Below are 12213 nucleotides of genomic sequence, written 5' to 3' on the forward strand. Positions count from 1 at the left end.
TCAACATTGACAGAGTCGCTATGTATGCCATTCAGACAGACGGTTTGCTTCCTATCCCCAAAATAACTTTTAAACCAGTCAAGAGTTCTGAATCCTATTGCTTGGAGTTTAATGAAAAGTTTGTTCCGGTCTATTGAGTTGAACTTTGCAAGATCAAGGAATGTAATCATGACCTGCTTTCTTTTGCTACATTGATCTAAGATGTGGTTTGTCATATCAAAAAGGGCATTGTTAGTATTTTTGGAACTCATAAAACCGTACTGATTACTTGTGATAATATTATTATTATTCAAATAAGTGCTTACTTGTATTTTAATGGATTTTTCTAGAATTTTAGCAAGTGAAATAATAAGGGAAATGGGTCTCAAATTACCAATGACTGATTTCGAGCCAGAATCATGAATTGGAATGACCTTCGACATTTTATAAACATCTGGAAATTTACTTGTAGTTAGGCTAAGGTTTGTAATATGTTTAATTGGAGAGAGAGGTCCCTGCTCATTGTCCTTTAGCAGCCTGGTAGGTATAGAGTCCCAGCCTGGTGAAGAATGGCCTTTCATGCTACTTATAATATTTATAATATCAAGCTCACTGACAGGGCTCAACTCAAAATCAGCATTAATGACATGGTCCAAATCGCTCACTTCTGAAGGACCAGACGGATGCTCCGGCCAATAGCTACCTCCCCCACAGACGCAAAATATTGATTGAATGAGTTGGAGATCTCAGTAGCCTCCAACGGGGTAACCCTGCTGCCGGCATTGAAAGCTTTTATTGGGAATTGTTCATCTTGCTTGGATTGTCGCCCTGCTACTTAATTAACAACACACCAAAATTTTCTAGGGTCTCCCTCAGCTGCATCTATTTTGAATTTATAATAATTAAATTTGGCTCGTTTCATTGTCGAATGTAGAATGTTCCTGTACCTGACATACCTATTTCGAAGCACAATGTTAAATGGCTGATTGTGTAACTGCTTCCTCATTTTATCTCGCTTACGAATAGAATTGACTATGCTAGCTGTGATCCACGGTTTAATCTTTGAACTTTTGGCATTCTGAAAAATCTGGGAAGAATTTGCTGAAATAATTGTTTGAATAGTGTCAATAAATTTAGTTGAAGATAAGTTAACATCATCAATAGATGATGGTCCCAGTTTTAACATGGTCCCAGTTTTGATTTAGTATTGTAGAATTTATTTTTCTCCAATCCCTTATAATCTTTACCTGCCTATTACAGGTAAAGGCACAGGTAGTTTCATTACTATTGGAGCGCAGTATGAGGCCTGTTGCAAAATGGTCAGTTACTGCTGACTCAATAATTACTGATTTAGCAGTTATATTATTAGGTTTTTTTAAGAATATGTGATCCACACAACTGCTACTATTGGGTCTGGTGATGTTTTCAATACAATAAATCATATTAGCCTCACAAAAAGTATCCAAATAATGATCGCGTAGCGTATTCTGGAGTGGTTGTAAAAGATCACAGTTTATATCTCCCGCAAATATGCAAAGATATGAGCGACGGGCGTTTTTACTTTCCTTGCCCTATTACAATAGGTAAGGAAAGTATTGCTTTCCAAAAAAAATAAGGTACCCCAATTTCAAGTTTTCTATACGTTTCAAGGTCCCCTGAGTTCAAAAACATGATTTTTGGGTATTGGTCTGTGTGTGTGTATGTGTGTGTGTGTGTGTGTGTGTGTGTGTGTGTGTGGTGTGTGTGTGTGGTGTGTGTGTGTGTGTGTGTGTGTGTGTGTGTGTTGTGTGTGTGTGTGTGTATGTCTGTGAACACGATAACTCCATTCCTAATTGACCGATTGACTTGAAATCTTAAACTTAAGGTCCTTATACCATGAGGACCCGACAATAAGAAATTCAATAAAATTCAATTCAAGATGGCGGAAAAAATGGCGGATAATTACTAAAAAACCATGTTTTTCACGTTTTTCTCGAAAATGGCTCTAACGATTTTCTTCAAATTTATACCATGGATAGCTATTTATAAGCCCTATCAACTGACATGAGTCTCATTTCTGGAAAAATTCCAGGAGCTCCGTAATATTATTGAGAAAAATGGCGGATAATCACTAAAAAACCATGTTTTTCACGGTTTTCTCGAAAACGGCTCGAACGATTTTCTTAAAATTCATACCATGTATAGCTATTCATAAGCCCTATCAACTGACATGAGTCCCATTTCTGGAAAAATTTAAGGAGCTCCGTAATATTATTGAGAAAAATGGCGGATAATCACTAAAAAACCATGTTTTTTACGGTTTTCTCGGAAACGGCTTCAACGATTTTCTTCAAATTTATACCATGGATAGCTATTTATTAGCCCTATCAACTGACATGAGTCTCATTTCTGGGAAAATTTCAGGAGCTCCGTAATATTATTGAGAAAAATGGCGGATAATCACTAAAAAAAACATGTGTTTCACGATTTTCTCAAAAATGACTTGACCGATTTTTTTCAAATTCATACCCTGTATAGTTATTTATCGGCTCTATTAACTGGAATGAGTCTCCATTCTGAGAAACTAATGGGGGGTCCACCCCATCCTTGAGAAATGGACTTTGTAGCCTCCATCTCGTTCATGAGGTAGGTAGGTAGGTAGAGCAGTTCATAAAAAGAACACATAGTCGAGATATTTCATCTGTAGAACAGCTGTTTTGACGACTTTTAAAAAATATCGAATTTCACAATTTACACAAAGGAAAAAGTACTCTGAAAACAACTATACACATATAAAGAAGTCTGATCGTAGTTTCAAATATGTTGCCGCCAATCGTCATTATGTTATTCCCCTAAATCATTCTCGTTTAAGAATGAGGCTTATAGTTCAATGAGCAAGGAAAGTTGTGTGAGTGTACCACACCAGATTTTTTGAATAGTAATCAGAGAGACAAGAGAAAATGAACAGAGAAAAGTTAGAATTAGGACTTCGATAAACGGCTAGTAAATGTCATTTAACTTCTTCCCAATTGAAAGAGAAGATAAGCTAGTGGACACTCCTCCCAGTAATAGCTGATTACAGATAACTGATAAACTACTATCAATGTAAACTACGACACCATCACTGCTGTTCAAGCTATTATATGATCTGTATAGATTGTTACCGGGAATGTTAATTAGGTCACTGTCATCATTAAGCCAAGCTTCAGTTAAGATCAAGCAATCAAACCTAACTTGCAACCCCTCCAATAGCACGAGGAAAGAATCCAAGTTTTTGTTATAACTTCGGATATTTTGATGAATAACCCTGAAAGCTGTCAGATCACTATTATCAATATTAATAAAATCCTTCACATCGCAACAATTGATGCACTCCACTAATGGAATGTCATATGCGTCTGTCGCGTGCATCATACTGTAAGACCTTCAATTGAGAAGAAAAATATAAAACATGAATTGTTTGTCACTCGTGCATCTATATTGAAAAAAGGAATATGCTTAGTCTATTATCGAGCAATTTTATTCACAGAATAGCCTAAACTAGAAAACTCCACCCATGAAGTTCAAGATCAAAAATAAAAATAAGATTCCCTCAAAAAATATGAAAAATGAATACAGAGTTGAGAAGAAAAAGATTAGTTCTTTTTTGCTTAGAATATTCCAATTACGTTGATTTTGACATTTATGCCAATTTATAAAATAGTCACGGTTCATATATATGTGATCACAGTATCACAATTCTCTAAAGAATAGAATGGTTTTAGACATAATATGATTGATAAATTTCATTGGTTATTGGATGGAAAAACAAATTGATTTTTTTGAAATAATTGATAAGATAACTAAACGTTTCGATAACGACAGTACTTTCAGCTCAACACTAATCGCTACAGCAATAATCCCTGCTTGTACAGTCCTACTGTGTAATAACATGGGGCGTTCTAATAAATAATAGTGTAATAATAATTATCAAATTGATTTCTGTACTTGAGATCATCATACTGTTATAATATCACTGAAATTTAAGTTTTCATACCCGTTAAATACTTGGGTGAATATTAGTTATGATAATTAATGGATTGGATCTAATTCAGAAGTTATGAATTTATAATATAGACACAGCATAGTCGCAGTTAGGAAAATATATAATAACTCGTAATTACAGTAGATATTTTAATAACAGTAGGATTTAGATATTTATTCAGATATTAAATTATCTATGAATAATTAAATGATGTATCAATAGAAGTACTCCAGATCTTATTCATGAGAAAACAACGTCTAATGATATATGGTATGGTTTCTAAATAATATACGTGGTAGTACTGTTGTAACACTAGTTATTCAAGTTAGTAGAATACTTATCAACAGCTTGAAGAAAGATATGTAAATAGATTAGGACAGGATAAGAAAGAGAAACAAAACTGGCAAAACATTTAAAAATCTTAAAACAATAAGGATAAGACAATAAGCAAAAAATGAGAAAAGTTCGGCATCAGTAATCATTATTACTTGTTGCTTTCCGTAATGTATAATTTATTCAGTTGTCCTGCACTGGTTCTGTTTCTGCAATTGGGTCGTTCAATTGGTCCAATGTAGTTAAACGAATGACCGGTCCTGACTGATGTTTTTTCACCAGAACTCTACAATCGTTCACCTAGATGCTAGCTAGCTTACCAGCCTTGTAGAGAGTTCTTGCATGGTTGAAAATGGACCCAGTATGTGGAGACAAATGCTCATTGATGTAGATAACAGTTTCCGGAAATTTAACATGCAGGTTTTTAGCGGTGAGATTTTTCACCTGTCTTCGTGCGTACAGCCAATCTGATTTCACGACCCGCGACACAAATTTTACTACAATTGAAGGGGGAAAGTTTTTATTTCTGCTTGAAAGTCTGTGTGCCGCTGAAATGGCATATCTATCGAAAGGAATATTGAGCTGGGGTGATAAACTCTGTAGGATGGACACATATTTTCACCTTCTGTGACAGGAATACCAGAAATAACAATATTGTTTTTACGTGTTTGTTGCTGGAGATTGGCTACTTCTTTTTTAAAAACTTTGATTTCAGTCGTAAGTTTATTATTTTCTAGAGTTAGCTTATCCAATTCACGGGAGCTCTTATCACATGTAGCAGTTACAATGTATAGTCGTTGAATTTTACTTTCAGATCACTAATGTCGTTACTGACCTTATTCAGATTGCCCTGCATCTTATCGAGTTTTTCATTGTTTTCCTTTCGAAAATCAGCTATAACTTTCGAAAATCACAGGTGTTGTCTAGACGATTACTCTGCATACATTGATCACATTCACAGTTTTTAAGAAGGGATGTTTTTTTCAACTCGTTGGAAACACTTCCATCTAAACAGGTCGGGTGGAAGGCGCTATTACAGATTGTACACTTGACACTATCCTTAGCCTGTGTGACTTCACCACATTTTTTGCATTTATCTGCCATATTTAAGCCACAAGAACTACTAACTTCCGTAAATTATAGGCAGGCTGGATTACTAAGCACGATGAAAGCACTGAGCGACAAACAATAACCGGTTAGATAGAAACTGATAAGTAGACAACCAGGAGATGTTTACTCATCGGATAACCGATAGAGACTGAAGCAATATGAGCGTGGAAGCATAAAGCTGAAAATGCAACTTTCAAACCACCCTCATCCCCTTAGTACACGAGATAGAAATGGGGACTTTTGATATGTTCTCCTTCTAACTAGTCTCAACAAAGCTGAAAAGTCAAAAATTTTGTTTATAAAAATTCCCTCCAAATTCCTTTGCCAATAATTGGTCTATTGTTGCAAAAATGGAAATTTCACACTCAACACTGCAAAAGCTGCTGCAAAAGGTGTAGGGAAATTCGTGAAAGCGTGAAATTATACATCAAATTGAAGAGAATATAATGCTCTATGAGCTCCTAATCAGAATGGTTTTTTCCCGTTAATTTTTAAAGAAATATAACAGCAAAAATAGAAAAAAATTGGTGGCAAACGCGATTTTTTTAAAAATGTCACACCTTCAAGAGCGGATATCTCGAAAACTAGAGGAGATATAGAAATAGTTGTAGAATGAATATTGTAGGAAATTATGTAAGCTTTAATTTGTTATATGACAGTCAAGTCCTGAGGATACATTGTTTTTTAGTTATATGCGAGAAAGCAAAAAATGGTACTTTTAAACCACCCTCACCCGCTTAGCACATAGGGTAGGGGTGGGGACTTTTGATATGTTTACCACCGTACAACTCTAAACAGAACTGAGGGGTCAAAATTAGTCTTCCAAACATTTCCCTCTATACCCTTTTTTGAGCATTCATTGCCTGGACTAAGAGAAAAGAGACTTAATGAATGTGATATAAAATCTGAGAGTCTGAGGAGGAAACAGAGTCTGTATCAAATTATTACAAATACAAACACATATTAATTTTTTTAAAATAAGAGAAACAGAAAACAAATTAAAAATGTACTGCCTCTATATTAAAAAAATAATTTCAATAACATCATTATTAATGATATTTTAATCTATCATTCAAACTGGAAAATCTTTAGAAATAAATTAACTTACCAATAACATATTCCAAGATATTAAAGTGAAAAAATCGTGTCTGACTGATATAGTCTAATATCTAATAATTACAGTTAAATGTATTAAGGATCACCTACTTAAAATAAATTGAAATTTCAAAAATGCAATAGAATGTTAGGTGCCTCATGGCAAATGAAAAAGTGGAAGCATATTTTAGCTATTAATATTGACATTTTGAAGATTCTTGTAAAATACTATCAAAAAGTGCAATATCGTTCTATGTAAATTACTACAGAACTTTTAGAGCTGATAGTGTTCGGAAAGTCAATATGCACCAAATGAAATGACAGGGTTTCGTAAGGAGAACAAAATGAAACGATTGCAGCAGTGTATTGATGTGATTGGAGACCATTTCCAACATTTTTATAACCCATTTAATAATAACGATGTGAACTAAGAAACATATAAAGTTAATTTTCCATTCATTTCATTCAAGTGCACTGAATTTAAAATCATATCAAATTTTAAATCATATCTCATGATCGTCATTTTCCCGAACACTCTGTAAAATAGCATACAGATTGGGTGAAAAGTCCGAGAACGGCTTAATATCTCATACACAAAGGTAATTTGATGATGGTTGTGATTGGGGATCCTACTCATATTGAAAATACTACTTTACTATGACTTCAGAAATCTGGTCTACCATATTGAATGCAACTTTGTTTTTTAAATAGGAAGGTGGTCATGCGATAAATGATTTCGATACGGAATTTCAAGAAAACATTAATGGCGAAAACCGCATATCGATATATCAAAACATTTCGAAGATATTCACATTATTAATCAATATTATTCAAAGCAAAATCCGTCATTTTGAATGCAAAATTTTTTTTTTAATTGGAAGGTGGTCATGTGATAGATGATTTCAATAGGGAATTTCAAGACAAAATAAATGACGGAACCCGCACATCGATATCTCAAACCGTTTCGAAGATATTCACATTACTAATCAATACCACTTATCTATTCCATTTCTGATTTGCATTATATGGATTTATAATGTGAATATCTTCGAAATGGTTGAAGATATTGATTGCGGTTTTCGTCATTCATTTTGCCTTGAAATTCCGTATTGAAATCATGTATCGTATGACCACTTTTCTATTTAAAAAAACAAAGTTGCATTCAAAATGGCGGATCCAAGATGGCGGACAAGATTTTTGAAGTCATAGTAAAGTAGTATTTTCAATTTTAGTGGGATCCCTAATCACACCCACCGTCAAATTACCTTTGTGTATGAAATATCAAGCCGTTCTCGGACTTTTCACCCACTCTGTATAATGTTATTATGTAATTTTTTTAACGAATATCATCTCATCCTCACTGACAAGTTATATGAATCGTACAACATAGTACCTTGCTTTCTCTCAAAATAGATTGAGTCACTCAACCTACTGTAGCTATTGAGAAGCAGCACATAGTTCATAACATACAAGTGAATCATTAGACACTTTTAGCTGGGTACAAATTATAAGTTACAACGTTCAGCGTTCAGCCATCTTACTATCTTTCCGAAATGCAAATTCTCTCAAATTATTAACTGGCATGCGCTCATAGCGGCATCGGTGCCTGCCAGGGCAGCCGGCTATCAATGTTTTTCACTGGAGGTATTTTCGGTGATGATTCACCAGCAATGGTTCACACAAATCTGATTCATTCTGAATCAAAATAATCCGCTAGACATTTTTCTTTCAGTACCGTATCATACTTAGTTTTGGAGAAGGTTTCTCTGGTTTTACAGTCTTATGGGTTGGATTAATAATAATGATTTATTCAGCAATTATTTTTTTTGAAGTACTTCAATTTAATTATTGTGCCACACATTCTGTAGTTCAAAGCGATAAATTAGCAGTGACAACATAAATGGTACATTGAAAAGTAAAATATGAGAGCTTGTTCAATCATTTTCATTCGATTTAGCTCTGGAACTCTATTAACGTAATAATATAGGTTTGAACTGTGAAGACTTTGGTTTTCTATATATGAGAAAAATATTAAGAAATTATAATAATTTATTCCTGTCCAACCATTATTCAATAATAAATCGGCTCAAGCCTATATCTAATAGAACATATTATATTCTCAAACTTTTCTGTAGAACAAAATAGTCCAGTCACTATATACATTGATGCATGCAATGTATATTGTAGTTCTGATTTTGTAATATATTTTTCCTACAGTTACCTTGAAAAGTGGCCATTCCTGCACTGATTACAGAACGCAAAGAATCACTTTTCCGCTCTAGTGCGGGAATAGTATATTTCGCACCTAGGGCCGAAAATGAGACTTTTCTGGCTCGAAATCGGTTTTCAAGTCCGAGGCCGTAGGCCGAGGACTAGAAAAGATTGAGAGCCGGAAAAGCATTTTTGCCCATGGTGAGAACGTTATTTTTCGCCACACAGAAAAATAAACAATATAAATATGAGAATAATTGTTTATTAGGCACTTCCGAAAGCAAAACAGGAAGGTCATAGCTCTAGCAAATCTGAGGTAATCTGAATATCAGGAAATTGTCCAAGTATTTTTATTTTTTATTCTGATTTGTATAAATAACCTAAAAGATTATGTTCAATTATGTAAGAGGTTGAGTTTATACTTTTTATTCTTCCAAATGACAATAAGATGATATTATTATAAATGTTTGATTCTTGAATAATAAACACAAATAATGGAAAGTTTTTGATCAGCTGTTTTAGCACACTTGAAATTTGGCCAATCTGAATGTCAACGTCAACAATGCTTGTTGTCGTTGACTTTGGAAGTTTAGGTTAGAAGTTCTATCCTACTCTGAAAATCGATTTTGAATAGTTTATAATATATATCTTATCTGTATTTTATTCATCCAAATAAAATGATAGTATCTTATTGCAGAATACTTATTCAATTCTATAAGCATAAACTGATTCCGTTTCATAAACCATTTTGTAAACACGTTCACATCAAATCAGAATCAGCTGACTTCCAGGTTATTTTACAGCCCTAGGGCCGTAAAACTTTTACCGGCCTGGTCAGAAGCAATCATTTTCGGCCTCCATATGACGCACGAAAACCAGCTCATTACATCCAAGTGGGGCGAAAAAACATTTTTGCCCATGGTGAGAACGTTATTTTTCGCCACACAGAAAAATAAACAATATAAATATGAGAATAATAATTGTTTATTAGGCACTTCCGAAAGCAAAACAGGAAGGTCATAGCTCTAGCAAATCTGAAGTAATCTTAATATCAGGAAATTGTCCAATTATTTTTATTTTTATTCTGATTTGTCTAAATAACCTAAAAGATTATGTTCAATTATGTAAGAGGTTGAGTTTATACTTTTTATTCTTCCAAATGACAATGATATGATATTATTATAAATGTTTTGATTCTTGAATAATAAATACAAATAATGAAAAGTTTTTTGATCAGTTGTTTTAGCACACTTGAAATTTGGCCAATCTGAATGTCAACGTCAACAATGCTTGTTGTCGTTGACTTCGGAAGTTTAGGTTAGAAGTTCTATCCTACTCTGAAAATCGAATTTGAATAGTTTATAATTATATATCTTATATGTATTTTATTCATCCAAATAAAATGATAGTATCTTATTGCAGAATACTTATTCAATTCTAGAAGCATAAACTGATTCCCTTTCATACCATTTTGTAACACGTTCACATCAAATCAGAATCAGCTGACTTCAAGGTTATTTTACAGCCCTAGGCCGTAAAACTTTTACCGGCCTGGTCAGAAAACAATCATTTTCGGCCTCCATATGACGCACGAAAACCAGCTCATTACATCCAAGTGGGGCAAAAAAATTTTCCTGCACTCCACATTTGCAACATGGCAACACAAAATAGTTGGTGGGTTATATGGAGGATTAGTGCACGAAAACAAAATTATGTTGGAAACAATGACTGTGGTTAGATTTAGATAAGAATCATTCAATGGCTACCTACATTTATGATAAGATCCCAATCTAGAAATCCAAAACAAGAATACTGTTTATCTAAATCATAATTAATAATAACTTTTATCATCATTTAATAATAATAATGTTTATTTTCTATTGACAGTAATAATTATTTCAACTATAGCAATGAGAAATGTAGCAAAACACATTATGAAATTCGAATTTTCAGGTTAAATAATTACCATTCGAAATCCATGTCAATAAAATTGATAAAATAACATTAGAATATACTACAGAAAAATATTTTCTGTTGTCTATGTTATTTTATAAATATTTTTTAGTTTACTTTATTATTTTTCGGTAATTTAGTAAGTTATCAATGTCTAAATATCTGAATACTGTTTTTAGTTGGATGAAACGAAGTTAGACAATTACGATTCTTCCCGCTAGGTCGCGCGCTTGTCAGTTCAGCCATTCAGCCATGCTGTTGGCATGTATTTTGAATGCAATTTTTTGTTTTATCTGTATTTTTTCTGATTCTTGAATGAATAAAGATGAGAACTTTGGCTGAGAATTTTCAACTTCAATTGGATTATTAATTTTTAAATTAATTAAGGTTGTTATTAATAACAGCATCACACACACAAACATTTGATGGATTTCAGCCATCATTTTATCCATAATTACCCACTTTTCATATTCAATGGTAACTGTAGGAAAAATTAAATGTGAAATACGTGCACAAAGTTCCTTTGCTGCACTCAAGAACCATTCCGCCCTCGCCTACGGCTCGGGCGTAAACGTTTCTTTCGGTGCAGCAAACTGTCACTTTGCGCACTAGTTGCACAAATAACTAATTTGGGTACATAAGAGAAGTCAAGAACCAATTTCTTCATGCAAAATTTCCTTGTGGCCCAATACAGGATGGCCCAAAAACCTCGTATTTTCGGCTGATTTTCCAGTTTTCAGCTATATCTGCCAAATCTCGTAATTGGACAGAAAAATTTGCTCTTGCCTTTTTTCTAGATTATGAAATTCTGAATAAAATGAGATCATTCGGAACTCTTTATCTTCATTGAGTACTGATTTTTAAAAAAATGAGTGAAATTTTAAGAAAAAATCAATTTTGAGGAATTTTAGTTTTTGATCAACAATATCTTCAGATTGTTATTATTTAGATGTATAATTCAAAATCCCTCTGGGCGTATTTTTGTGCTCTACAATGTGAGATCAGGTAGAGCGCTCTATCTCATATAGATTTCCAGATACACCTGACAACAATGCTCCTTGTATTGTGAAAAACACCTAATTTTCAGCTTCAACCATCATCACTACTACACTTCATTCTTCTCGGCTCGTCAAGGCGGTCCAGAATCATGCATCATAAGTCAATACAGAAATTGGCCATTTTTTGTGTATTGGAATATGGGCTTTAGTACACTCAACAATAAATTTTCCACTTTTCGACCGAATTTGACTTATGATGCATAATTTTGGACCGCCTTGACGAGCCGAGAAGAATGAAGTGTAGTACGATGAAATCGTACTATCATTGTGTCAGAAGTTATACCGTAAGTGTTTGAAATGTTGATCCTTGAGGTGTCCTTAAGCGCGAGGTGTCCTTTCCTCTCCACTAGGAAATACTGAAATGAAGATCTAACGGTTGATTCTCATAGAACATAATCTTATAAACTTATGTCTTTGTGCGAAATATCAATGTGAAGACTATTTAGTTGGTGATGATGGTTGAAGCTGAAA

Source organism: Nilaparvata lugens, chromosome 6, assembly GCF_014356525.2.
Source record: "Nilaparvata lugens isolate BPH chromosome 6, ASM1435652v1, whole genome shotgun sequence".
Taxonomy (NCBI): domain Eukaryota; kingdom Metazoa; phylum Arthropoda; class Insecta; order Hemiptera; family Delphacidae; genus Nilaparvata; species Nilaparvata lugens.